This window comes from Oncorhynchus masou, chromosome 29 (assembly GCF_036934945.1).
Source record: "Oncorhynchus masou masou isolate Uvic2021 chromosome 29, UVic_Omas_1.1, whole genome shotgun sequence".
Lineage (NCBI taxonomy): Eukaryota > Metazoa > Chordata > Actinopteri > Salmoniformes > Salmonidae > Oncorhynchus > Oncorhynchus masou.
Window position 1 is genome coordinate 99,472,137 of NC_088240.1, and position 18,479 is coordinate 99,490,615.

At 47.2% G+C, this 18,479-nt stretch overlaps 1 pseudogene; it reads right to left on the bottom strand.

Moving 5' to 3' along the window:
• Window positions 1–18,479, bottom strand: part of LOC135521383 (low-density lipoprotein receptor class A domain-containing protein 4-like) — a 69,229-nt pseudogene that overhangs the window by 5,681 nt on the left and 45,069 nt on the right.

Here is an 18,479-nt window from a genome sequence, read left to right on the forward strand (position 1 = left end):
CAGACAGATACACCACCTAGTCCTAGACACAGACAGACAGATACACCACCTAGTCCTAGACACAGACAGATACACCACCTAGTCCTAGACACAGACAGATACACCACCTAGTCCTAGACACAGACAGATACACCACCTAGTCCTAGACACAGACAGATACACCACCTACACCACCTAGTCCTAGACACAGACAGATACACCACCTAGTCCTAGACACAGACAGATACACCACAGATACACCACCTAGTCCTAGACACAGACAGAGACACAGACAGATACACCACCTAGTCCTAGACACAGACAGATACACCACCTAGTCCTAGACAGATACACCACCTAGTCCTAGACACAGACAGATACACCACCTAGTCCTAGACACAGACAGATACACCACCTAGACACAGACAGATACACCACCTAGACACAGACAGACAGACCACACCACCTAGTCCTAGACACAGACAGACACACCACCTAGTCCTAGACACAGACAGATACACCACCTAGTCCTAGACACAGACAGATACACCACCTAGTCAGACACAGACACACCACCTAGTCCTAGACACAGACAGACAGATACACCACCTAGTCCTAGACACAGACAGATACACCACCTAGTCCTAGACACAGACAGATACACCACCTAGTCCTAGACACAGACAGATACACCACCTAGTCCTACACCACCTAGTCCTAGACACAGACAGATACACACACCTAGTCCTAGACACAGACAGATACACCACCTAGTCCTAGACACAGACAGACACACCACCTAGACCACCACAGATACTAGTCCTAGACACAGACAGATACACCACCTAGTCCTAGACACAGACAGATACACCACCTAGTCCTAGACACAGACAGATACACCACCTAGTCCTAGACACAGACAGATACACCACCTAGTCCTAGACACAGACAGATACACCACCTAGTCCTAGACACCACCTAGTCACAGACAGATACACCACCTAGTCCTAGACACAGACAGACAGACCACCACCTAGTCCTAGACACAGACAGATACACCACCTAGTCCTAGACACAGACAGATACACCACCTAGTCCTAGACACAGACAGATACACCACCTAGTCCTAGACACAGACAGATACACCACCTAGTCCTAGACACAGACAGATACACCACCTAGTCCTAGACACAGACAGATACACCACCTAGTCCTAGACACAGACAGATACACCACCTAGTCCTAGACACAGACAGATACACCACCTAGTCCTAGACACAGACAGATACACCACCTAGTCCTAGACACAGACACCACCTAGACAGACAGATAGACAGATACACCACCTAGTCCTAGACACAGACAGATACACCACCTAGTCCTAGACACAGACAGATACACCACCTAGTCCTAGACACAGACAGATACACCACCTAGTCCTAGACACAGACAGATACACCACCTAGTCCTAGACACAGACAGATACACCACCTAGTCCTAGACACAGACAGATACACCACCTAGTCCTAGACACAGACAGATACACCACCTAGTCCTAGACACAGACAGATACACCACCTAGTCCTAGACACAGACAGATACACCACCTAGTCCTAGACACAGACAGATACACCACCTAGTCCTAGACACAGACAGATACACCACCTAGTCCTAGACACAGACAGATACACCACCTAGTCCTAGACCCAGACAGACAGATAGACCACCACCTAGTCCTAGACACAGACAGACACCAGTCCTAGACACAGACAGATACACCACCTAGTCCTAGACACAGACAGATAGACAGATACACCACCTAGTCCTAGACACAGACAGATACACCACCTAGTCCTAGACACAGACAGATACACCACCTAGTCCTAGACACAGACAGATACACCACCTAGTCCTAGACACAGACAGATACACCACCTAGTCCTAGACACAGACAGATACACCACCTAGTCCTAGACACAGACAGATACACCACCTAGTCCTAGACACAGACAGATACACCACCTAGTCCTAGACACAGACAGATACACCACCTAGTCCTAGACACAGACAGATACACCACCTAGTCCTAGACACAGACAGATACACCACCTAGTCCTAGACACAGACAGATACACCACCTAGTCCTAGACACAGACAGATACACCACCTAGTCCTAGACACAGACAGATACACCACCTAGTCCTAGACACAGACAGATACACCACCTAGTCCTAGACACAGACAGATACACCACCTAGTCCTAGACACAGACAGATACACCACCTAGTCCTAGACACAGACAGATACACCACCTAGTCCTAGACACAGACAGATAGTCCTAGACAGACAGATACACCACCTAGTCCTAGACACAGACAGATACACCACCTAGTCCTAGACACAGACAGATACACCACCTAGTCCTAGACACAGACAGATACACCACCTAGTCCTAGACACAGACAGATACACCACCTAGTCCTAGACACAGACAGATACACCACCTAGTCCTAGACACAGACAGATACACCACCTAGTCCTAGACACAGACAGATACACCACCTAGTCCTAGACACAGACAGATACACCACCTAGTCCTAGACACAGACAGATACCTAGACCACCACCACCTAGTCCTAGACACAGACACACCACCTAGTCCTAGACACAGACAGATACACCACCTAGTCCTAGACACAGACAGATACACCACCTAGTCCTAGACACAGACAGATACACCACCTAGTCCTAGACACAGACAGATACACCACCTAGTCCTAGACACAGACAGATACACCACCTAGTCCTAGACACAGACAGATACACCACCTAGTCCTAGAGACACAGACAGATACACCACCTAGTCCTAGACACAGACAGATACACCACCACCACCTAGTCCTAGACACAGACAGATACACCACCTAGTCCTAGACACAGACAGATACACCACCTAGTCCTAGACACAGACAGATACACCACCTAGTCCTAGACACACAGATACACCACCTAGTCCTAGACACAGACAGATACACCACCTAGTCCTAGACACAGACAGATACACCACCTAGTCCTAGACACAGACAGATACACCACCTAGTCCTAGACACAGACAGATACACCACCTAGTCCTAGACACAGACAGACAGATAGTCCTAGACACAGACAGATACACACCTAGTCCTAGACACAGACAGATACACCACCTAGTCCTAGACACAGACAGATACACCACCTAGTCCTAGACACAGACAGATACACCACCTAGTCCTAGACACAGACAGATACACCACCTAGTCCTAGTCACTAGACACAGACAGATACACCACCTAGTCCTAGACACAGACAGATACACCACCTAGTCCTAGACACAGACAGATAGACAGATACACCACCTAGTCCTAGACACAGACAGATACACCACCTAGTCCTAGACACAGACAGATACACCACCTAGTCCTAGACACAGACAGATACACAGACAGATACACACCTAGTCCTAGACACAGACAGATACACCACCTAGTCCTAGACACAGACAGACACACCACCTAGTCCTAGACACAGACAGATACACCACCTAGTCCTAGACACAGACAGATACACCACCTAGTCCTAGACACAGACAGATACACCACCTAGTCCTAGACACAGACAGATACACCACCTAGTCCTAGACACAGACAGATACACCACCTAGTCCTAGACACAGACAGATACACCACCTACACCACCTAGTCCTAGACACAGACAGATACACCACCTAGTCCTAGACACAGACAGATACACCACCTAGTCCTAGACACAGACAGATACACCACCTAGTCACTAGACAGATACACCACCTAGTCCTAGACACAGACAGATACACCACCTAGTCCTAGACACAGACAGATACACCACCTAGTCCTAGACACAGATACACCACCTAGTCCTAGACACACACAGATACACCACCTAGTCCTAGACACAGACAGATACACCACCTAGTCCTAGACACAGACAGATACACCACCTAGTCCTAGACACAGACAGATACACCACCTAGTCCTAGACACAGACAGATACACCACCTAGTCCTAGACACAGACAGATACACCACCTAGTCCTAGACACAGACAGATACACCACCTAGTCCTAGACACAGACAGACACACCACCTAGTCCTAGACACAGACAGATACACCACCTAGTCCTAGACACAGACAGATACACCACCTAGTCCTAGACACAGACAGATACACCACCTAGTCCTAGACACAGACAGATACACCACCTAGTCCTAGACACAGACAGATACACCACCTAGTCCTAGACACACAGACAGATACACCACCTAGTCCTAGACACAGACAGATACACCACCTAGTCCTAGACACCTAGACAGACACAGACAGACACACCACCTAGTCCTAGACACAGACAGATACACCACCTAGTCCTAGACACAGACAGATACACCACCTAGTCCTAGACACAGACAGATACACCACCTCCTAGACAGACAGACACAGACAGATACACCACCTAGTCCTAGACACAGACAGATACACCACCTAGTCCTAGACACAGACAGACCACCTAGTCCTAGACACAGATAGATACACCACCTAGTCCTAGACACAGACAGATACACCACCTAGTCCTAGACACAGACAGATACACCACCTAGTCCTAGACACAGACAGATACACCACCTAGTCCTAGACACAGACAGACACCACCTAGTCCTAGACACAGACAGATACACCACCTAGTCCTAGACACAGACAGATACACCACCTAGTCCTAGACACAGACAGATACACCACCTAGTCCTAGACACAGACAGATACACCACCTAGTCCTAGACACAGACAGATACACCACCTAGTCCTAGACACAGACAGATACAGATACCACCTAGTCCTAGACACAGACAGATACACCACCTAGTCCTAGACACAGACAGACACACCACCTAGTCCTAGACACAGACAGATACACCACCTAGTCCTAGACACAGACAGATACACCACCTAGTCCTAGACACAGACAGATACACCACCTAGTCCTAGACACAGACAGACACACCACCTAGTCCCACCTAGTCCTAGACACAGACAGATACACCACCTAGTCCTAGACACAGACAGATACACCACCTAGTCCTAGACACAGACAGATACACCACCTAGTCCTAGACACAGACAGATACACCACCTAGTCCTAGACACAGATAGACACACCTAGTCCTAGACACAGACAGATACACCACCTAGTCCTAGACACAGACAGATACACCACCTAGTCCTAGACACAGACAGATACACCACCTAGTCCTAGACACAGACAGATACACCACCTAGTCCTAGACACAGACAGATACACCACCTAGTCCTAGACACACAGACAGATACACCACCTAGTCCTAGACACAGACAGATACACCACCTAGTCCTAGACACAGACAGATACACCACCTAGTCCTAGACACAGACAGACAGATAGACACAGACAGATACACCACCTAGTCCTAGACACAGACAGATACACCACCTAGTCCTAGACACAGACAGATACACCACCTAGTCCTAGACACAGACAGACACACCACCTAGTCCTAGACACAGACAGAGACACACCACCACCTAGTCCTAGACACAGACAGATACACCACCTAGTCCTAGACACAGACAGATACACCACCTAGTCCTAGACACAGATACACCACCTAGTCCTAGACAGACAGATACACCACCTAGTCCTAGACACAGACAGATACACCACCTAGTCCTAGACACAGATACACCACCTAGTCCTAGACAGACAGATACACCACCTAGTCCTAGACACAGACAGATACACCACCTAGTCCTAGACACAGACAGATAGTCCTAGACCACCTAGTCCTAGACACAGACAGATACACCACCTAGTCCTAGACACAGACAGATACACCACCTAGTCCTAGACACAGACAGATACACCACCTAGTCCTAGACACAGACAGATACACCACCTAGACACAGACAGATACACCACCTCCTAGACACAGACAGATACACCACCTAGTCCTAGACACAGACAGATACACCACCTAGTCCTAGACACAGACAGATACACCACCTAGTCCTAGACACAGACAGATACACCACCTAGTCCTAGACACAGACAGATACACCACCTAGTCCTAGACACAGACAGATACACCACCTAGTCCTAGTCCTAGACACAGACAGATACACCACCTAGTCCTAGACACAGACAGACCACCTAGTCCTAGACACAGACAGATACACACCACCTAGTCCTAGACACAGACAGATACACCACCTAGTCCTAGACACAGACAGATACACCACCTAGTCCTAGACACAGACAGATACACCACCTAGTCCTACACAGACAGATACACCACCTAGTCCTAGACACAGACAGATACACCACCTAGTCCTAGACACAGACAGATACACCACCTAGTCCTAGACACAGTCCTACAGACAGACAGACACACCACCTAGTCCTAGACACAGACAGATAGACAGACACAGACAGATACACCACCTAGTCCTAGACACAGACAGATACACCACCTAGTCCTAGACACAGACAGATACACCACCTAGTCCTAGACACAGACAGATACACCACCTAGTCCTAGACACAGACAGATACACCACCTAGTCCTAGACACAGACAGATACCTACCACAGATACACCACCTAGTCCTAGACACAGACAGATACACCACCTAGTCCTAGACACAAACAGATACACCACCTAGTCCTAGACACAGACAGATACACCACCTAGTCCTAGACACACAGACAGATACACCACCTAGTCCTAGACACAGACAGAAACACCACCTAGTCCTAGACACAGACAGATACACCACCTAGTCCTAGACACAGACAGACACACCACCTAGTCCTAGACACAGACAGATACACCACCTAGTCCTAGACACAGACAGATACACCACCTAGTCCTAGACACAGACAGATACACCACCTAGTCCTAGACACAGACAGATACACCACCTAGTCCTAGACACAGACAGATACACCACCTAGTCCTAGACACAGACAGATACACCACCTAGTCCTAGACAGATAGACCACCTAGTCCTAGACACAGACAGATACACCACCTAGTCCTAGACACAGACAGATACACCACCTAGTCCTAGACACAGACAGATACACCACCTAGTCCTAGACACAGACAGATACACCACCTAGTCCTAGACACAGACAGACACACCACCTAGTCCTAGACACAGACACAGATACACCACCTAGTCCTAGACACAGACAGATACACCACCTAGTCCTAGACACAGACAGATACACCACCTAGTCCTAGACACAGACAGATAGACACACACCTAGTCCTAGACACAGACAGACACACCTAGTCCTAGACACAGACAGATACACCACCTAGTCCTAGACACAGACAGATACACCACCTAGTCCTAGACACAGACAGATACACCACCTAGTCCTAGACACAGACAGATACACCACCTAGTCCTAGACACAGACAGATACACCACCTAGTCCTAGACACAGACAGATAGTCCTAGACAGATAGACACACCACCTAGTCCTAGACACAGACAGATACACCACCTAGTCCTAGACACAGACAGATACACCACCTAGTCCTAGACACAGACAGATACACCACCTAGTCCTAGACACAGACAGATACACCACCTAGTCCTAGACACAGACAGATACACCACCTAGTCCTAGACACAGACAGATACACCACCTAGTCCTAGACACAGACAGATACACCACCTAGTCCTAGACACAGACAGATACACCACCTAGTCAGACACAGACAGATACAGATACACCACCTAGTCCTAGACACAGACAGATAGACACAGACAGATACACCACCTAGTCCTAGACACAGACAGATACACCACCTAGTCCTACAGACACAGTCCTAGACACAGACAGATACACCACCTAGTCCTAGACACAGACAGATACACCACCTAGTCCTAGACACAGACAGATACACCACCTAGTCCTAGACACAGACAGATACACCACCTAGTCCTAGACACAGACAGATACACCACCTAGTCACAGACAGATAGACACACAGACAGACACACCACCTAGTCCTAGACACAGACAGACAGATACACCACCTAGTCCTAGACACAGACAGATACACCACCTAGTCCTAGACACAGACAGATACACCACCTAGTCCTAGACACAGACAGATACACCACCTAGTCCTAGACACAGACAGATACACCACCTAGTCCTAGACACAGACAGATACACCACCTAGTCCTAGACACAGACAGATAGACAGATACACACCTAGTCCTAGACACAGACAGATAGACAGACACAGACAGATACACCACCTAGTCCTAGACACAGACAGATACACCACCTAGTCCTAGACACAGACAGATACACCACCTAGTCCTAGACACAGACAGACACACCACCTAGTCCTAGACACAGACAGATACACCACCTAGTCCTAGACACAGACAGATACACCACCTAGTCCTAGACACAGACAGATACACCACCTAGTCCTAGACACAGACAGATACACCACCTAGTCCTAGACACTAGACAGATACACCACCTAGTCCTAGACACAGACAGATACACCACCTAGTCCTAGACACAGACAGATACACCACCTAGTCCTAGACACAGACACCTAGTCCTAGACACAGACAGAAACACCACCTAGTCCTAGACACAGACAGACACACCACCTAGACACAGACAGATACACCACCTAGTCCTAGACACAGACAGATACACCACCTAGTCCTAGACACAGACAGACACACCACCTAGTCCTAGACACAGACAGACACACCACCTAGTCCTAGACACAGACAGATACACCACCTAGTCCTAGACACAGACAGATACACCACCTAGTCCTAGACACAGACAGATACACCACCTAGTCCTAGACACAGACAGATACACCACCTAGTCCTAGACACAGACAGATACACCACCTAGTCCTAGACACAGACAGATACACCACCTAGTCCTACACAGACAGATAGTCAGACACAGACAGATACACCTAGTCCTAGACACAGACAGACACCACCTAGTCCTAGACACAGACAGACACACCACCTAGTCCTAGACACAGACAGATACACCACCTAGTCCTAGACACAGACAGATACACCACCTAGTCCTAGACACAGACAGATACACCACCTAGTCCTAGACACAGACAGATACACCACCTAGTCCTAGACACAGACAGATACACCACCTAGTCCTAGACACAGACAGACAGATACACCACCTAGTCCTAGACACAGACAGACACACCACCTAGTCCTAGACAGACAGAAACACCACCTAGTCCTAGACACAGACAGATAGACAGATAGACACACCACCTAGTCCTAGACACAGACAGATAGACAGATACACCACCTAGTCCTAGACACAGACAGATACACCACCTAGTCCTAGACACAGACACACCACCTAGTCCTAGACACAGACAGACACACCACCTAGTCCTAGACACAGACAGATACACCACCTAGAGACACAGACAGATACACCACCTAGTCCTAGACACACAGACAGATACACCACCTAGTCCTAGACACAGACAGATAGACACAGACAGATACACCACCTAGTCCTAGACACAGACAGATACACCACCTAGTCCTAGACACAGACACACCACCTAGTCCTAGACACAGACAGACACACCACCTAGTCCTAGACACAGACAGATACACCACCTAGTCCTAGACACAGACAGATACACCACCTAGTCCTAGACACAGACAGATACACCACCTAGTCCTAGACACAGACAGACACACCACCTAGTCCTAGACACAGACAGACCACCACCTAGTCCTAGACACAGACAGATACACCACCTAGTCCTAGACACAGACAGATACACCACCTAGTCCTAGACACAGACAGATACACCACCTAGTCCTAGACACAGACAGACACACCACCTAGTCCTAGACACAGACAGATACACCACCTAGTCCTAGACACAGACAGACACACCACCTAGTCCTAGACACAGACAGATAGACAGATACACAGACAGAAACCTAGTCCTAGACACAGACAGATACACCACCTAGTCCTAGACACAGACAGATACACCACCTAGTCCTAGACACAGACAGATACACCACCTAGTCCTAGACACAGACAGATACACCACCTAGTCCTAGACACAGACAGATAGACAGATACACCACCTAGTCCTAGACACAGACAGACACACCACCTAGTCCTAGACACAGACAGATACACCACCTAGTCCTAGACACAGACAGATACACCACCTAGTCCTAGACACAGACAGATAGACAGATACACCACCTAGTCCTAGACACAGACAGATACACCACCTAGTCCTAGACACAGACAGACAGACCACCTAGTCCTAGACACAGACAGATACACCACCTAGTCCTAGACACAGACAGATACACCACCTAGTCCTAGACACAGACAGATACACCACCTAGTCCTAGACACAGACAGATACACCACCTAGTCCTAGACACAGACAGATACACCACCTAGTCCTAGACACAAACAGATACACCACCTAGTCCTAGACACAGACAGATACACCACCTAGTCCTAGACACAGACAGACAGACCACCTAGTCCTAGACACAGACAGACAGATACACCACCTAGTTCTAGACACAGACAGATAGACAGATACACCACCTAGTCCTAGACACAGACAGATACACCACCTAGTCCTAGACACAGACAGATACACCACCTAGTCCTAGACACAGACAGACAGACAGATACACCACCTAGTCCTAGACACAGACAGATACACCACCTAGTCCTAGACACAGACAGATACACCACCTAGTCCTAGACACAGACAGATACACCACCTAGTCCTAGACACAGACAGATACACCACCTAGTCCTAGACACAGACAGATACACCACCTAGTCCTAGACACAGACAGATACACCACCTAGTCCTAGACACAGACAGATACACCACCTAGTCCTAGACACAGACAGACAGACCACCTAGTCCTAGACACAGACAGACAGATACACCACCTAGTCCTAGACACAAACAGATACACCACCTAGTCCTAGACACAGACAGATACACCACCTAGTCCTAGACACAGACAGATACACCACCTAGTCCTAGACACAGACAGATACACCACCTAGTCCTAGACACAGACACAGACAGATACACCTAGTGACACAGACAGATACACCACCTAGTCCTAGACACAGACAGACACACCACCTAGTCCTAGACACAGACAGATAGTCCTACAGATACAGACAGATACACCACCTAGTCCTAGACACAGACAGATCACCACCTAGAGACACAGACAGATACACCACCTAGTCCTAGACACAGACAGACACACCACCTAGTCCTAGACACAGACAGGATACACCACCTAGTTCTAGACACAGACAGACAGACAGATACACCACCCTAGTCACCACCTAGACACAGACAGATACACCACCTAGTCCTAGACACAGACAGATACACCACCTAGTCCTAGACACAGACAGATACACCACCTAGTCCTAGACACAGACAGATACACCACCTAGTCCTAGACACAGACAGATACACCACCTAGTCCTAGACACAGACAGATACACCACCTAGTCCTAGACACAGACAGATACACCACCTAGTCCTAGACACAGACAGATACACCACCTAGTCCTAGACACAGACAGATACACCACCTAGTCCTAGACACAGACAGATACACCACCTAGACAGATACACCACCTAGTCCTAGACACAGACAGATACACCACCTAGTCCTAGACACAGACAGATACACCACCTAGTCCTAGACACAGACAGATACACCACCTAGTCCTAGACACAGACAGATAGACAGATACACCACCTAGTCCTAGACACAGACAGATACACCACCTAGTCCTAGACACAGACAGATACACCACCTAGACAGATACACCACCTAGTCCTAGACACAGACAGATACACCACCTAGTCCTAGACACAGACAGATAGACAGATACACCACCTAGTCCTAGACACAGACAGATACACCACCTAGTCCTAGACACAGACAGATAGACAGATACACCACCTAGTCCTAGACACAGACAGATACACCACCTAGTCCTAGACACAGACAGATAGACAGATACACCACCTAGTCCTAGACACAGACAGATACACCACCTAGTCCTAGACACAGATACACCACCTAGTCCTAGACACAGACAGATACAGACAGATACACCACCTAGTCCAGACAGATAGACACAGACAGATACACCACCTAGTCCTACAGACAGATACACCACCTAGTCCTAGACACAGACAGATACACCACCTAGTCCTAGACAGATACACCACCTAGTCCTAGACACAGACAGATACACCACCTAGTCCTAGACACAGACAGATACACCACCTAGTCCTAGACACAGACAGATACACCACCTAGTCCTAGACACAGAGAGACAGACAGATACACCACCTAGTCCTAGACACAGACAGACAGACCATCTAGATCCAGTGGGGTCCATTATCAAATCAAATTTTATTTGTCACATACACATGGTTAGCAGATGTTAATGCGAGTGTAGCGAAATGCTTGTGCTTCTAGTTCCGACAATGCAGTAATAACCAACAAGTAATCTAACTAACAATTCCAAAACTAATTTCTTATACACAGTGTAAGGGGATAAAGAATATGTACATAAATATATGAATGAGTGATGGTGCAGAGCAGCATAGGCAAGATACAGTAGATGGTATCGAGTACAGTATATACATATGAGATGAGTATGTAAACAAAGTGGCATAGTTAAAGTGGCTAGTGATTCATGTATTACATAAAGATGCAGTAGATGATAGAGTACAGTATATACGTATACATATGAGATGAATAATGTAGGGTATGTAAACATTACATTAGGTAGCATTGTTTAAAGTGGCTAGTGATATATTTTACATAATTTCCCATCAATCCCCATTATTAAAGTGGCTGGAGTTGAGTCAGTGTGTTGGCAGCAGCCACTCAATGTTAGTGGTGGCTGTTTAACAGTCTGATGGCCTTGAGACAGAAGCTGTTTTTCAGTCTCTCGGTCCCAGCTTTGATGCACCTGTACTGACCTCGCCTTCTGGATGATAGCGGGGTGAACAGGCAGTGGCTCGGGTGGTTGTTGTCCTTGATGATCTTCATGGCCTTCCTGTAACATCGGGTGGTGTAGGTGTCCTGGAGGGCAGGTAGTTTGCCCCCGGTGATGCGTTGTGCAGACCTCACTACCCTCTGGAGAGCCTTATGGTTGAGGGCGGAGCAGTTGCCGTACCAGGCGGTGATACAGCCCGCCAGGATGCTCTCGATTGTGCATCTGTAGAAGTTTGTGAGTGCTTTTGGTGACAAGCCGAATTTCTTCAGCCTCCTGAGGTTGAAGAGGCGCTGCTGCGCCTTCTTCACGATGCTGTCTGTGTGGGTGGACCAATTCAGTTTGTCTGTGATGTGTATGCCGAGAACTTAAAACTTACTACCCTCTCCACTACTGTTCCATCGATGTGGATAGGGGGTGTTCCCTCTGCTGTTTCCTGAAGTCCACAATCATCTCCTTAGTTTTGTTGACGTTGAGTGTGATGTTATTGTCCTGACACCACACTCCGAGGGCCCTCACCTCCTCCCTGTAGGCCGTCTCGTCGTTGTTGGTAATCAAGCCTACCACTGTTGTGTCGTCCGCAAACTTGATGATTGAGTTGGAACAGGGAGTACAGCGTGCATGGTGGAGATGTGGAGATGTTGCCTACCCTCACCACCTGGGGGCGGTCCGTCAGGAAGTCCAGTACCCAGTTGCACAGGGCGGGGTCGAGACCCAGGGTCTCGAGCTTGATGACGAGCTTGGAGGGTACTATGGTGTTAAATGCCGAGCTGTAGTCGATGAACAGCATTCTCACATAGGTATTCCTCTTGTCCAGATGGGTTAGGGCAGTGTGGTTGAGATTGTGTCGTCTGTGGACCTAATTGGGCAGAAGGCAAATTGGAGTGGGTCTAGGGTGTCAGGTAGGGTGAAGGTGATATGGTCCTTGACTAGTCTCTCAAAGCACTTCATGATGACGGAAGTGAGTGCTACGGGCGGTAGTCGTTTAGCTCAGTTACCTTAGCTTTCTTGGGAACAGGAACAATGGTGGCCCTCTTGAAGCATGTGGGAACAGCAGACTGGGATAGGGATTGATTGAATATGTCCGTAAACACACCAGCCAGCTGGTCTGCGCATGCTCTGAGGGCGCGGCTGGGGATGCCGTCTGGGCCTGCAGCCTTGCGAGGGTTAACACGTTTAAATGTTTTACTCACCTCGGCTGCAGTGAAGGAGAGACCGCATGTTTTCGTTGCAGGCCGTGTCAATGGCACTGTATTGTCCTCAAAGCGGGCAAAAAAGTTATTTAGTCTGCCTGGGAGCAAGACATCCTGGTCCGTGACTGGGCTGGATTTCTTCTTGTAGTCCGTGATTGACTGTAGACCCTGCCACATACCTCTTGTGTCTGAGCCGTTGAATTGAGATTCTACTTTGTCTCTATACTGACGCTTAGCTTGTTTGATAGCCTTGCGGAGGGAATAGCTGCACTGTTTGTATTCAGTCATGTTACCAGTCACCTTGCCCTGATTAAAAGCAGTGGTTCGCGCTTTCAGTTTCACACGAATGCTGCCATCAATCCACGGTTTCTGGTTAGGGAATGTTTTTATCGTTGCTATGGGAACGACATCTTCAACGCACGTTCTAATGAACTCGCACACCGAATCAGCGTATTCGTCAATGTTATTGTCTGACGCAATACGAAACATGTCCCAGTCCACGTGATGGAAGCAGGCTTGGAGTGTGGAATCAGATTGGTCGGACCAGCGTTGGACAGACCTCAGCGTGGGAGCTTCTTGTTTTAGTTTTTGTCTGTAGGCAGGTATCAGCAAAATGGAGTCGTGGTCAGCTTTTCCGAAAGGAGGGCGGGGCAGGGCCTTATATGCGTCGCGGAAGTTAGAATAACAATGATCCAAGGTTTTGCCAGCCCTGATGGCGCAATCGATATGCTGATACAATTTAGGGAGTCTTGTTTTCAGATTAGCCTTGTTAAAATCCCCAGCTACAATGAATGCAGCCTCAGGATGTATGGATTCCAGTTTGCAAAGAGTCCAATAAAGTTAGTTCAGAGCCATCGATGTGTCTGCTTGGGGGGGGAATATATACGGCTGTGATTATAATCGAAGAGAATTCTCTTGGTAGATAATGCGGTCTACATTTGATTGTGAGGAATTCTAAATCCGGTGAACAGAAGGATTTGAGTTCCTGTATGTTTCTGTGATTACTAAACAGATTGGATCCAGTGGGATCCATTACTAAACAGATTGGATCCAGTGGGATCCATTACTAAACAGCTTGGATCCAGTGGGATCCATTACTAAACAGATTGGATCCAGTGGGATCCATTACTAAACAGATTGGATCCAGTGGGGTCCATTACTAAACAGCTTGGATCCAGTGGGATCCATTACTAAACAGCATGGATCCAGTGGGATCCATTACTAAACAGATTGGATCCAGTGGGATCCATTACTAAACAGCTTGGATCCAGTGGGATCCATTACTAAACAGCATGGATCCAGTGGGGTCCATTACTAAACAGATTGGGTCCAGTGGGTCCATTACTAAACAGATTGGATCCAGTGGGTCCATTACTAAACAGCTTGGATCCAGTGGGATCCATTACTAAACAGATTGGATCCATTACTAAACAGCTTGGATCCAGTGGGATCCATTACTAAACAGCTTGGATCCAGTGGGATCCATTACTAAACAGATTGGAACCATTACTAAACATATTGGATCCAGTGGGATCCATTACTAAACAGATTGGATCCAGTGGGGTCCATTACTAAACATATTGGATCCATTTCTAAACAGATTGGATCCATTACTAAACAGATTGGATCCATTACTAAACAGATTGGATCCATTACTAAACATATTGATTCCAGTGGGTCCATTACTAAACAGCGTGGATCCAGTGGGATCCACTACTAAACAGATTGGATCCAGTGGGGTCCATTACTAAACAGATTGGATCCAGTGGGGTCCATTACTAAACAGATTGGATCCATTACTAAACAGATTGGATCCATTACTAAACAGATTGGATCCATTACTAAACAGATTGGATCCAGTGGGATCCATTACTAAACAGATTGGATCCAGTGGGATCCATTACTAAACAGATTGGATCCAGTGGGGTCCATTACTAAACAGATTGGATCCAGTGGGGTCCATTACTAAACAGATTGGATCCAGTGGGGTCCATTACTAACCAGATTGGATCCATTACTAAACAGATTGGATCCATTACTAACCAGATTGGATCCAGTGGGATCCATTACTAAACAGATTGGATCCAGTGGGGTCCATTACTAAACAGATTGGATCCAGTGGGGTCCATTACTAAACAGATTGGATCCAGTGGGGTCCATTACTAACCAGATTGGGTCCATTACTAAACAGATTGGATCCATTACTAAACAGATTGGGTCCATTACTAAAAAGATTGGATCCAGTGGGATCCATTACTAAACAGATTGGGTCCAGTAGGGTCCATTACTAAACAGATTGGGTCCAGTGGGTCCATTACTAAACAGATTGGGTCCAGTGGGGTCCATTACTAAACAGATTTGTCAAGTGGGATCCATTACTAAACAGATTGGGTCCAGTGGGGTCCATTACTAAACAGATTGGATCCAGTGGGGTCCATTACTAAACAGATTGGGTCCAGTGGGATCCATCACTAAACAGATTGGATCCAGTGGGGTCCATTACTAAACAGATTGGATCCAGTGGGTCCATTACTAAACAGATTGGATCCAGTGGGGTCCATTACTAAACAGATTGGGTCCATTACTAAACAGATTGGATCCAGTGCGTCCATTACTAAACAGATTGGGTCCAGTGGGGTCCATTACTAAACAGATTGGATCCAGTGGGGTCCATTACTAACCAGATTGGGTCCATTACTAAACAGATTGGGTCCATTACTAAACAGATTGGATCCATTACTAAACAGATTGGATCCATTACTAAACAGATTGGATCCAGTGGGGTCCATTACTAAACAGATTGGATCCAGTGGGGTCCATTACTAACCAGATTGGGTCCATTACTAAACAGATTGGGTCCATTACTAAACAGATTGGATCCATTACTAAACAGATTGGATCCATTACTAAACAGATTGGATCCAGTGGGGTCCATTACTAAACAGATTGGATCCAGTGGGGTCCATTACTAACCAGATTGTGTCCATTACTAAACAGATTGGATCCATTACTAAACAGATTGGATCCAGTTGGGTCATTACATTACATTTACATTTAAGTCATTTAGCAGACGCTCTTATCCAGAGCGACTTACAAATTGGTGAATTCACCTTCTGACATCCAGTGGATCCAGTGGGATCCATTACTAAACAGATTGGATCCAGTGGGTCCATTACTAAACAGCTTGGATCCAGTGGGATCCATTACTAAACAGATTGGATCCAGTGGGATCCATTACTAACCAGATTGGGTCCATTACTAAACAGATTGGATCCATTATTAAACAGATTGGATCCAGTGGGATCCATTACTAACCAGATTGGATCTATTATTAAACAGATTGGATCCAGTGGGCTCCATTACTAAACAGATTGGATCCAGTGGGCTCCATTATTAAACAGATTGGATCCAGTGGGTCCATTACTAAACAGATTGGATCCATTATTAAACAGATTGGATCCAGTGGGATCCATTACTAAACAGATTGGATCCAGTGGGATCCATTACTAAACAGATTGGATCCAGTGGGGTCCATTACTAAACAGATTGGATCCAGTGGGGTCCATTACTAAACAGATTGGATCCAGTGGGGTCCATTACTAACCAGATTGGATCCATTACTAAACAGATTGGATCCATTACTAACCAGATTGGATCCAGTGGGATCCATTACTAAACAGATTGGATCCAGTGGGGTCCATTACTAAACAGATTGGATCCAGTGGGGTCCATTACTAAACAGATTGGATCCAGTGGGGTCCATTACTAACCAGATTGGGTCCATTACTAAACAGATTGGATCCATTACTAAACAGATTGGGTCCATTACTAAAAAGATTGGATCCAGTGGGATCCATTACTAAACAGATTGGGTCCAGTAGGGTCCATTACTAAACAGATTGGGTCCAGTGGGTCCATTACTAAACAGATTGGGTCCAGTGGGGTCCATTACTAAACAGATTGGGTCCAGTGGGATCCATTACTAAACAGATTGGGTCCAGTGGGGTCCATTACTAAACAGATTGGATCCAGTGGGGTCCATTACTAAACAGATTGGGTCCAGTGGGATCCATCACTAAACAGATTGGATCCAGTGGGGTCCATTACTAAA